Below are 12195 nucleotides of genomic sequence, written 5' to 3' on the forward strand. Positions count from 1 at the left end.
GCATGGGTCTAATACATCTCATGCCGGACATGCTGGGCCGGGCTAAAAAATTATGCCATGGGACTCGTGCCTTAAGAAAAACTATATTTATATATTTTGAGAATATCATTATGATCTAGACTTATGCGGTACAAGATAGGCATGAACCTGCAGGACGTATAAATTCCAATAAGTAGATAAAATACATTTAAATTCTCAAAAAGTATATTATTGCATGAATATAATAATTATTTCATGACGGAGCACACTAAATCAAGGTTACATTAGTTTTCATGCAAAAAAGATAATTAAATTAGCTACTGAACTCCTTCAATCTGGCTAGAGATTAGAGAATTGACTTTAAACATGGATACTCCATTTCCATAAAACCGCGGTTAGAAATGGCACCATTTTTAATAGCGATTTCTTTTAGAGTCCATTTGGATCCTCTTAATTTGGAGGAATTAAAATCTACTTAATAAATTAAACTATTTGTCTTAGAATTTGATATCCCACCACTTTTCAAAGTTTAGATATAAGCCTATCTTAAAATCATAGATGGGAGGTGTAAATTGATTCTATACATCATCAAACTATGTTTCTATTGTGTAACTTATAGCACGCTTTTTGGCTCACTCCTTTATGGTAGAAATATAGCACATAAGTATCTCTCTCGTATGGCCAACAATAGTATACAAATATATTTCATATATAATTATATTAGCTTAATAGATTTATATCTAAATTTTTATTATTAGAATGGAATTCAATTCCAAGAACATGTTCTTAGGAAAACCTCCATTGGAAATCCATTTCGCTGGCGGTTTTCAGCTATAGTGTGTCGCCTCTGGTACTTGGTATTGATGTTCGCCACTAGAAATCAAGGTGAAGTGTCAAGGAAAATCATTTATATGTAGTAGTGAATAGACAACCTCAACATCAGAGAAATTAGTTTTAGTAATATCCCTTAGTTGACATTTATATTCTTAGTTTTAGTACTATCTCTAAGAGTTGGGATGTGGCCTTACTCCTGCCGTTAACTTTTTGTGGGGCCACGGTTACCCATAAAGATGGTCATTTGATAGGGTTTAGATTTTTTAGAGTTTAGGGTGTTAAGATCTATTATTTATTGATGGTGTGGCTTAACATGTGGGTTTGGTTTGTTATCAAGTTTGCTGGAGAGGGAGATAAGATCTGTACTATTTAAGAACAACTTATCATGTCACATGGAAAATGTTGAACATGCCTTTGTAAATTATTAATTAAAATTTCCAAAGTCTTGCAAAAAATCGTTTAAATTTTTTTGAGCAAATGAGAGGCAAATGTGTATAATTACGATTAATTATATGCAATAAAAATAAAAATAAAAAGGTAATAAAAATGCTCACAAGAAAGGAAAAAATAGCATTAAATCCGTCTGCAAGAAAACAAAAGAAATCAGAAAAGAATAGAGCGGCTAACAAGCTGACTTTTGATAAACAATTTATCTCACATATTCTTTCCGTAGCTCCCTTCCGATCCCAGCCATCTCAGTCTTTTCAATCGCCACCATCGAACAAAGTCAGCAGCTAGCTAGCACACCTCGCAGCATTTCTTGCTAGCCTGTCTCTGTCTTGCCGTCAAGGGAGACCAGCGTCAGTTCATTTTGATCCTGCATATTCATTCAAATTCTATGTCCGAAGGACACACAGAACAGAACACATGCACTTTGGAGATGCGTTGCAAATGGCTGCTTCGACATGTACCTGTCAATTCTGCTTTTCTTGTACCGGCGATGTACTGAACAATTTGAATTCCTTTCTTCTGCACTACAAAATCATGTCCCAATCATTGAACAAAATGTCAATGACAAGACATGAAGGCCACCAGTTGGCCATCTTCTTAGATTGAATGCCACCAGTTGGCCATTATCAGCATATCTCCAGCGTCCAGAAATGAAACTGCATAAAAATAGAGTACAGGTGCTCAGTGTTAGCAACATTTATAGTGAAACTTATGTAAATTATCTAATAGAGAAAATATTTATTTTGAAAAAAAAAGAAATAAAAACAATTGGACCAATAAGCTTGCCAACGTCAATAAGGGTTTATCGAGAATGAAAATCAACAAAAAAAATGATGCAAGTCATGTTTATGCACACGACATGCTCCAGTCATGGAAGCGAAGTTATACCAAAATATAATTTCAATATGCTTGTTTACAAAGAGCAAACTCTTCAGAGTTTATAGCAGAATCATTTGAATCATCAAAGCTTAGGTAGGGTCAGGTTCACGCAGCAAAAGCACTGATGGAACGATTGAATAATTAGCACCATCCCAAAAGAATGGAAAAAAAAAGGTAATGCAGACTCGTGAAACTTCAGGCTTAGCTCATCCATGAGTCATCGGTAAATGCAATTTGATGTAAAAGTGTACCACAGTTGAGGTTCACATCACGCATGCAGTAAACTGTAGTCGGCAGGCCTTTGCATGCTCCTCAACTGACCACTTGTCACGGTTCCGAAATTCTTCCCCAACTTGCCCAACAGCAACCAGGATTGCCACAAAGATTGGTCACTGGCTGATTGGCTGCTATGTTAGTGCAAAGATCCAATTGGATAGACACACTGTACTACAACAATTGAACCTAGACCGGCCTACCTCTCTATATAACCAGAAGAAACACCGCATCACTTCTCCCATCTGAAGCCTGAATACGGTAACACACCAGCCTCACTCTGTTCCTACCTGAAATCAAACCGACCAGCCAGCTTACAGAGCATCAATAATGAAACCCATGGTGGCGTTGCCATTTGTTTTTACCTTCCTTCTCGTTGTATGCTGTTCAGCGGGGGCCACCCCAGGGCTGCCATCCCTGCCTGATACCCACAAAGCTTCTACAAGCAGCGCAACTGACCGTGTCGCACTCTTGTCTTTCAGGGCACACATAAAGAGTGATCCATCAAGGGGATTGGCATCTTGGGGCAACCAGTCCATTCCAGTATGCCAGTGGCGCGGCGTGGCATGCGGCCTGAGGAGGCTGCGCCATGGCCGGGTCATAGCACTGGATCTCCCTGGGCTCAACCTTCTTGGCACCATCACGCCTAAACTCGGTAACCTTACCTACTTGAGACGGCTCCATTTGCCACAAAATCGCCTGTCTGGTACCCTGCCACCAGAACTCAGTGACCTTCTTGATCTCCGGCATCTAGATATCAGTGAGAACTCCATTGGAGGGCAGATTCCACCGTCACTAGCTAACTGCAGGCTCCTTGAGACAATGGAGCTCCACAGCAACAGGTTGCAACTGGAGATACCACACCAACTCGGCTCCCTGAAAAATCTCCAGGTACTGAGACTTGGCTATAACACTCTCATAGGAAGCATTCCTTCAACGATCGGCAATCTCGTGAATCTTAAACTTCTTGATGTTGGAGCAAACAACCTCACAGGAGAGATACCATCAGAGATCGGTAAACTCAGAAGCCTTCAATGGCTGAATCTAAAATTAAATCAATTCGTGGGCTCCATTCCTAGTACACTTGGAAACCTCTCGGCATTGACCCATCTAAACATCTATTCAAACAAACTAACAGGAGGCTTCCCACCATTGCAAGGCCTCTTATCTCTCAATTACCTTGTACTGGGTGAGAACAACCTCACAGGAATAGTCCCTTCTTGGTTGGGAAACCTCTCCTTGCTAACGATTATAGATCTTCAGAAAAATAGTTTAGTTGGGCACATCCCAGAATCACTAGGAAACCTCAAGTTGCTCACAGTGGTTTCTCTCTCATTCAACAAACTTGTAGGATGCATACCGAATTCCTTTGGAAACCTCCATGCCCTCATTGAAGTCGATATAGACAACAATGAATTAGATGGTTCTGTAGCCCCTTCAATATTCAACATCTCCTCCCTTGAAATTTTCAACGTACAATCCAACCACCTAAATGGTTCTTTTCCACTTGACATGGGCAGCAAACTTCCAAACCTGGATCTATTTCTAGTTGATGATAGTCGATTTCATGGTGAGATCCCTCCAGCATTATGCAATACCTCTGTGATTCAGTGGATTCAAATGTCTCAAAACTTCTTATCAGGGATGATTCCCCATTGTTTCGGAATTCAACAGAAAAATTTGTTGGTGCTGAACTTGGCACAGAACCAACTTGAAGGTACAAATAATTCTATTGGAGTTTCTTGTCAAGTCTGACCAACTGTAGTCATTTGAAGTTGTTAGATGTGAGTCGAAACAAGCTACATGGTGAGCTACCAGATCTGATAGGCAATCTTTCCAGGAATCTGTTTTATCTTAATGTAGAAATGAACCATATAACTGGAAAGATACCAGAAAGCATTGGGAACTTGATCGGCTTGAACGGGCTTGGCATGGATAGTAATCTCTTTGAAAGAAATATTCCATTATCAATTGGCAATCTCAAAAGGTTGAATTTACTAGCACTATCTGATAACAATCTGTTAGGTTCAATCCCACTAACTCTTGGCAATTTAACAGTGCTTTCTAGACTTGGTCTGGATGGCAATGCCCTCAGTGGAGCCATACCTTCGAGTCTAAGCTGTTGTCCTTTAGAAATCTTGTACCTTTCGCACAACAGACTCACTGGTTCAATACCCAAAGAACTCTTTCTCATCTCTACCTTATCTAATTCCCTGCTCTTAGATCATAATTTGCTAACTGGACCTATAGCTTCAGAAGTAGGCAACCTCAGAAATATTGAGGAACTTGATTTCTCTAGTAACAATATATCTGGAGAGATCCCTCTCCCCATTGGTAACTGTCAGAGCTTACAATATCTCTCTATATCTGGGAACTTCCTTCAGGGTGTAATTCCATTATCGGTAGGGCAACTAAATGGTCTCTTAGAGCTTGATCTTTCCCATAACAATTTATCTGGAAGAATACCAGATTTCCTTGGAAATATGAGAGCCCTTACCAATTTGAATATCTCATTCAACAACTTTGAGGGTGAGGTTCCAAAGGATGGAATATTTCTCAACACAACAGCTTTCTCAATTGTGGGCAACAACGGCCTGTGTGGAGGTATTCCTCAATTGAAGTTGCCACTCTGCTCCAGCCATCCTACCAATATGAATTCTCGAAAGAAAGCCATGTTGATCTCCAGTGTTGCCGGAATACTATTCCTCACTTCAGTGGTTGTGTTGTTTGCAATATTACATTGGAGAAGTAAGCCAAGACGAGAAGAAACACATGAATCTCAACTCAGTTGACAACATTTGAGAGTCTCTTATGCTGAATTAGTCAATGCAACAAAGGTTTGATGAACCATGATGAACAGTTGTTGCTGTAAAGGTTTTCAACCTACAAAGGCGAGGGGCATTTAAAAGTTTTGATGCAGAATGTGACACTTTGAGGTATGTTAGGCATTGGAACCTTTTGAAAATCTTGACAGTCTGCTCAAGCACTGACTTTCCAGGTGATGACTTCAAGGCTCTGATATATGAGTTTCTGCCAAATGGAAACCTGCATGAATGGCTGCACCTGCATCCAGAGAGGAAAGGTGAAAGGAAGGTGCTAGACCTTGTTCAAAGGATAAGCATTGCCATCGTTGTGGCCTCTGCAATTGTTTATCTGCATCACCACAATCCATTTCCCATTATTCATTGTGATCTCAAACCAACTAATGTTCTCATCGACAATAATATGGTAGCTCAGGTAGGAGATTTTGGCCTTGCAAGGTTTCTACATGAAGACTCCAGTGACATCTTAGAGCAGTCAACAAGTTGGGCTGCTATGAGAGGGACTATTGGCTATGCTGCTCCAGGTTTGCTCCTTATTTTTATTTTATGGTTGTTGCCATCCAGAATATTCTTCCATACTTGTTTATGAAAGATGTCAGATATTATTTCAAGAACCAGCATGCTTCCACATGATATTATTTCATGAATACAAGGTATATTGTGAAACTTACGGATTTCCTTACATTTGTTGATTTGCAGAGTACGGACAGGGCAATAATGTCTCAATTCAAGGTGATGTATATAGCTTCGGTATATTATTGCTGGAGATGTTCACCAGAAAAAGGCCAACAGATAGTGAATTTACAGAAGGTTCTAATCTGCATAAGTATGTTGAGATGGCATTACCAGACCAAGCAATTGGTGCCATCGATCAACATTTACTGTCAGTAACATAGGATAATGAAGCAAGGACGCAAGACAACCAGAACATCATAGAAAAGAGAATTTCTTGCATCATTTCAGCTCTTCAAATTGGGATTTTATGTTCAAAAGATCTGCCAGCAGATAGGCTGCAAATTGGAGATGCTTTGAAAGAATTGCTGGTAACCATGGATAAACTCATATATGGCAGGTAACAGGAGTGTTGGGATACAATTTCTAAATTCTAATTGTATGCTGTTAGATATTAGGACTCCTTAGTTTTGATATTACTCATTGAACTTCTTGGTTTCAGCTTCTGCTAAATTCCAACCATATTTAAATCTGTGGTGGATGAGAAGCATTCTATAGTAGGTTGTCTGGCTGATAATCAAAAGAATAGTTATCAACTAAGACCTACATCTACCCTGTTCTTTTCTGTTCTGAAAGGCTAATGGATGAGCTGTTTATGAGAACAGAGGACCACATTAAGTTATAGTTCGAATTGGTCTACCTCCTGCCACTTAGAATCCTTCTGTAGCCCTATATATTATCTTACGTATTGCTAATTTGTAATGTGGGTTTCAGTTTAGCTCCAGAAGTTGTGTCACTTGAGCAGTTGCTGTCATGTGGGCTGCTCTGTAAACAGTGATGTGTGATACTCTAGTACATACTTTGGAGACCCCATCAGCTAAGCTACTAAGAGATGGAGTTAGCAAATTTGAATGGAGTGTTTCAGTCACCTCCAAGGGTGGAAGTACGTCAGCGACCTGATGTTCACATTAGGACACCGCAAAATTAAATGCTGCCAAAGCAATGGAACTTGTGCACAGGTTTAGTTCTAATAATGGATGAGCATGCTCCTACAACTTGACAAAGACCGCCACACAACCAATATACTGTTGCTTGGCCTCAAATAAATTTATTTTGGCCATGTTTTCAATACCTGTTTGGCTGTTTTGTTCGAAAATATTCCAAATGCAAGATCAGAGATAAACTGCAACTGTAAACCAAGGGAAAAGCGATGAAGAGTTTAGGTTCATATACCAGCTTTCCGCAACAAATAGGGCTTTTATTCTGCAATAACAGCGGTTGGCTGAATGGTTCTAACTTCTAAGTAGTTTATCACTTTGATACTGTATTCAGGCTTTCTATATTTCAGGCTCTTCTTTAGTAACAGAAAACCATGAAACATCCTGGCGTCATGCATTTTATCCTGGCAATGAAGCTTTTAGTTCAGTTTCTGTTGCTCACCAGAAACTTTCCATTCTGCTACTTAGTTCTGGACTTCTGGTTCCCAAGCAGGAACCAATGCATTGCATATGGGTGTACATGAACACTACTTTCCCCAGGACACACCCTTCCCCTTTTGCTGCATCAGATAGTTCAAAGTCGCAGTCCACACAATCTACCAAATAATGCTACAACGATGTTTAGGGACTTAATCATTCAGCCTCCTCCCGGGGGCCACAAATTTAGATCGAGAGGGCCGGTTGTTTGCTAGTGCTACTGCGGCAAGTAATCGCAGATGCCCAGGAAGGGAAGAGCCGTTTACCTCCGGCCGATGCGGACACGAGGCGGGAGGCGGACGCGATGGCACAGTAGAACGAGCAACGCTGCCAGAGGGAGGAACGAGCCTGCGGCGGAGGCCGGGAATGATCGAGACGAGACGAAGCAACATGGAAGCGGGCCTGGGCCTGGCCTTGTGTCTGGGTCTGGTGGTGGTGCAACCTGGGCTGCAAACTATATACTGGGCTGGCTGGGCCGAACACGTCTTTTAACCCTAATTGACAGACGCATTGACCCTTTCTCCAAAAAAGAAAAAGAAAAAGACAGACGTATTGACCAAGGAATGGGAAAAACAGTGGCGCAACCAACTGCACCCAGCAGCCATCGTGCATAGTTCACTCTTGAGCCTGGTGTAGTTTTCAGGTGTCTAAATGCCCTACCGTCAAGCAAATTCCTTTCTACACGTCCAGATTCAAAATGAAGAAATCTCGAAAGGCACTGTAAATTGCTGCCAGATAAGGATGCAAGTGGATACTTAATATTATTTTTTTATCAGCTAATTAATTACGATAGCATGCTATTCTAATTCATCTCTTCTCCTAAATTATTTACATATAATATTATTGTAGTTCATTTTATTAATTTTTTAGATCGATCCAATAATTTAAAATATATATAAGTTACGGTGTCAGAGTTTCGAAAGGAACATATAGTAAAACTTGCAGGAATTTGGCGTCATGCGGATTCTCGAGTGATAATACACTGTTAGTGCGATCGCATTATCATCTCACCATTTTATTAAGATCTTTCGAATCTCACCACATAATCTGACATTCTGTATGTTGTCAGAGCTGATAATGTCACAGACGGCCATCTGGCGATATGAGCCTAATATGTTTGCTGACGGCACTTGCAATCCAGAAGGTTACAATAGAACTGTTTGACCACAGCTTGAAATAACAGCACAACCTGTTGACGCAATCCTGACAATGATGGACCCTGCTTTGATAATATAAGGATCCAAAAGATCTGCTTAACTTCAGTGCAGAATCCAAATCGGCGCGTGTGATATGCGCGGGCGTGCCAATCAGTTTAACCATTCAACCGACAAGATGTGTAATCACGTCATATCAGCCAGCTAATAGAATCACAATGCTGAGCCGATACAACACTTGGATAAATAAAATATATGAAGATCTGTCGACTATTGAAGTACATAGATCCGACAACCAATGGCCGATGCGATAAATAAATATTCAGACGCCTATTGGCCGGCAAATATAGTCAACAAACTAAACGATCGTCGAACAAATAAATCCTCATAAATAGGACCAGCAAGCTGATGGCAATTAATCTAGCGTCACCACCGGTCGGATCGGACCTACCGAGACAGCGCTGACAGCAGAGCGATAGGCGTAAAATCCACTAGCCGATAAATCTAAATGCGATGAAATAAGAGTTCGGCAACAGCTCAGTAAAGACCAAGAATAAGAAATTATCGGCTAATAAAGTACACTCTGTTGAATTCTTTATAATATGGCGATTGAAACAATGTAACAGATGTAGTAGCCAATAGATCTTATTCAAGGCGAGGTAATTTGATTCTACCACATGTAGCAAAAGATCAAGTTGATGCAGCCTTATAAGATAAGATAAAATCGATAACTAGGTAGACGAGATGAAATTATAGTGATGCGCCCGGTGATTAAAACCTAGAGCACTTGATTGACGAAGACTGTGGCGAACTGGAGATCGAAACGGTGCAGCCCTGTTTGCCGAAGAGATGATTCTTTACAATGACGGCTACCCTTTATATTTTTTATATTTATAGGGTACGCTAGATAACCCTAAACCGACTAGGATCTAGCTACCTTGATTCAGTTACAAAACATACTAAATAATATAATACTCCGGCCACGATACAAATCATACTATAAATAATGGAAATTTATACTCGTACATGATCTCCCCAAGCTGGTCTCACGTCAAGCTCTTCCATGTATGCATTGAGCCCTTATCTTGCACGTAATATGACTATAGTCTATCTGTGCACTACTTGAGTAATAAAATATTCCGACCATGATGCTAATCTTCAACTATTTCCTCCCATAATCCCGGCCTGTGTATGGATTTCCTCGGGCAATTCCGCTCCTTCTTGCAGACGTCTTGCATCAGCCTCAAAATTCAGCGTGCCACCCTGCCCGCCGATGGCCTTTTGCTCGCTCTAAATAATTTGGATTTGCTAGCCAAAATCCGATGTCAATATAGCCCCCCGAATAAGATTATCCTGTTCGCTATCTAATAAAGCACTGGCCACATCAGCTTGCCAGTTTCAACTGTCAAGGACCACCACGATTCACGATATACATGGACTCAACGGAGCCAAGACCCTTGACAAGCTCACCACAAATACGACTGCAATAATATTCTACTATCAACAAACGAGTCCTTTCACTTTATTTTCATAGTTAAAACCTAGTGAACTTAGGGTCAACAAATTAAAAAGTGTTATTTAAAATTTGAAACATCCATGTAAGTCTTCCTGAAAATGTTTTAATATTAAAAATACGGGAAAATTGATATGATTTTAAATATACAAACTGATTAAGAATGAAAATGGAATTACTCTTGACAATCTTGTTATGTGAAGGTCTTGAGCTGCTATAGCTACATGGGCAGCATACTTGAACCCGAGTCGTGATCATTAGCATGCACTTGAGCGCGCTTTGCACAACTTGAGAGGGATACAGTGATTCAAATAGGATCTCTATGTAGATTAGCTTCATATCACTAGTGGGTATGTATTTATCCATAGAGAAGGTGCAATATTATGAAGGACTTGCAGCAACCATTTTAACAAGGTTAACCTTAGGACCGGGCTTTTAGATAGACATGTCACTAACGAAAACGCAACGAGTTCACCTCATGAGGTGCTACCAGGTTACGAAAAGGCACATTTAGTATAACTAAACGAGTTTGGCGCCACGCGGATTCGCAAGTAAAATTTTAGTTCTTGTAGGGGAAAATGTTCCATTATTATCTTATCATTCATTAAAATCTTTAAACTCTTACCATATTATTGACTTTAAGATTTATCAAAACTGATAATGTCGCATCACTACCGGAGACGGCACCTTTGCCGAGTGCAAAAATATTTGCCGAGAGTATTTCATCGGGCAGTCGGCGAATAAAACTTTTGCCGAGTGCCGCACTCGGTAAAGAGAAACGTTCGGCAAAGACAGCAAACGGCCGTTACCTTTGCCGAGTGCCTGTGATCAGGCACTCGGCGAAGGGTCCCGCACTCCTGCCCTCACCAGTCACACACGGCAGCATAGCATAGCCATGGCAGGTGAATGAGATGAAACGGGAGGAGGGAAGCTTTTGCTTTTAGCTTTCTCTTTTCCTTTTTGCTTCTGATCGAGCTCTGATCCGCGCAGCAGGAGGGGGTAAAGATTTGATTCTCTTCTTTCTTTTGCATCGCATGCTGCAGGCGGGACAGCTTCATCACGCACCGCGCCTTCTGCGACGCGCTCACCGAGGAGAGTGCCAAGGCCATCGGCCTCGGCGCCATGGCAGCCGCAGCGCCGGCGCACCACCACCCGCTGCTCTACTCCCCTCCGCCGCCGCAGGTGATGCAGCACCAGGTCCAGGACCTCGCCGCGCTCCAGGAGTACCACCACCACCAGCAGCAGGAGGTCATGCAGCCGCCGCCAGCGCAGCAGCAGCATCACTGCAACTACGCCATGAAGACGGAGATGCCGCCGTGGCCGTCGATGGCATACGACCACCACGCCCACCCGCTGCTGCAGCCGCTCTGCAACGCCGCCGCCGCAGCGGCGTAGAGCTCGGCCACGTCCGCGCCGCAGCCGCCCGCCGCGTCGGCGCACCTGTCGGCCACGGCGCTGCTGCAGAAGGCGGCGCAGATGGGCGCCACCATCGGTGGAGCGGGCGCGGGCGCGCACTACACCCAGATGGCGGGCCCCGCGGCGAGCGCGCCCGGCAGCGCCACCTTCGGGCTCGGCCTCCCTGGCCTGAGCGCGCACAGCAGCCGGTGGACGGCGTCATGGGCAGCCTCGCGAGAACCGTCACCTCCTTTTTTTCCCCGAGAGCAGGATTAGGCTCTTGGCGAAGTTTTTGCCGAGTGCTTATATTGTTTTGCCGAGTGTCTCAGACACTCGGTAAATGTGGCTTTGTCCATTCTCCGAGCCCCCGACCCACATTCCACCGCCGCCTTTCTTCTCCTACTCCGGCAACGCACGGCATCCCCGTGGGCAGCCACCACCAGGCATCCTCCGCCTCAGAGGCGGAGTACGCAGCAGAGGCGGGTTCGGCAGCAGCTTGTCTGCAAACAGCATGGCGTCCAGGGCTTCCTTCCGGGGTTCGGCCACGTCGAGTGCTCGGCGTGAGGCGGTTGAGGCCACGGATAGTGATGCAGCTACGCTTATGGTGAGGCGAGCCGGAAGGAGAAGTGGTGAATCTTAGGCGACGGTTATAGCGCGGCGAGCTCGGAGCAACTGCGCAGCGGCAAGGCGGTCAGGGCAGGAATAACGCAGCGCGGGTTCGATGCGCAGCGCAAGACCGGCGGCGAAGT

The 12195-nt window shown here is 43.0% G+C and overlaps 1 long non-coding RNA gene and 2 pseudogenes across 5 annotated transcripts; 2 read left to right on the forward strand and 1 right to left on the reverse strand.

The window, feature by feature from the left end:
• Positions 1-1414: 1414 nt before the first annotated feature.
• Positions 1415-7779, reverse strand: LOC112878957. 5 transcript variants are annotated; one of them, XR_003225904.1, is made up of 4 exons: positions 7651-7776; positions 5371-5478; positions 1725-1919; positions 1415-1591 (listed from the first exon to the last, which is right to left on the reverse strand). It is a non-coding gene; the product is annotated as an uncharacterized LOC112878957 (long non-coding RNA). The 5 variants fall into 5 exon arrangements; XR_003225903.1 differs by lacking the exons at positions 5371-5478; positions 7651-7776 and adding exons at positions 2394-2705; positions 2781-3304; XR_003225902.1 differs by lacking the exons at positions 5371-5478; positions 7651-7776 and adding an exon at positions 2152-3304 and having other exon boundaries at positions 1416-1591.
• On the forward strand, positions 3177-7631 carry LOC112878955 (annotated as a pseudogene).
• Positions 7780-11089: 3310 nt separating the features above from the next.
• On the forward strand, positions 11090-11722 carry LOC112895189 (annotated as a pseudogene).
• The last annotated feature ends 473 nt before the right edge of the window (positions 11723-12195 follow it).

This window comes from Panicum hallii, chromosome 1 (genome assembly GCF_002211085.1).
Source record: "Panicum hallii strain FIL2 chromosome 1, PHallii_v3.1, whole genome shotgun sequence".
Lineage (NCBI taxonomy): Eukaryota > Viridiplantae > Streptophyta > Magnoliopsida > Poales > Poaceae > Panicum > Panicum hallii.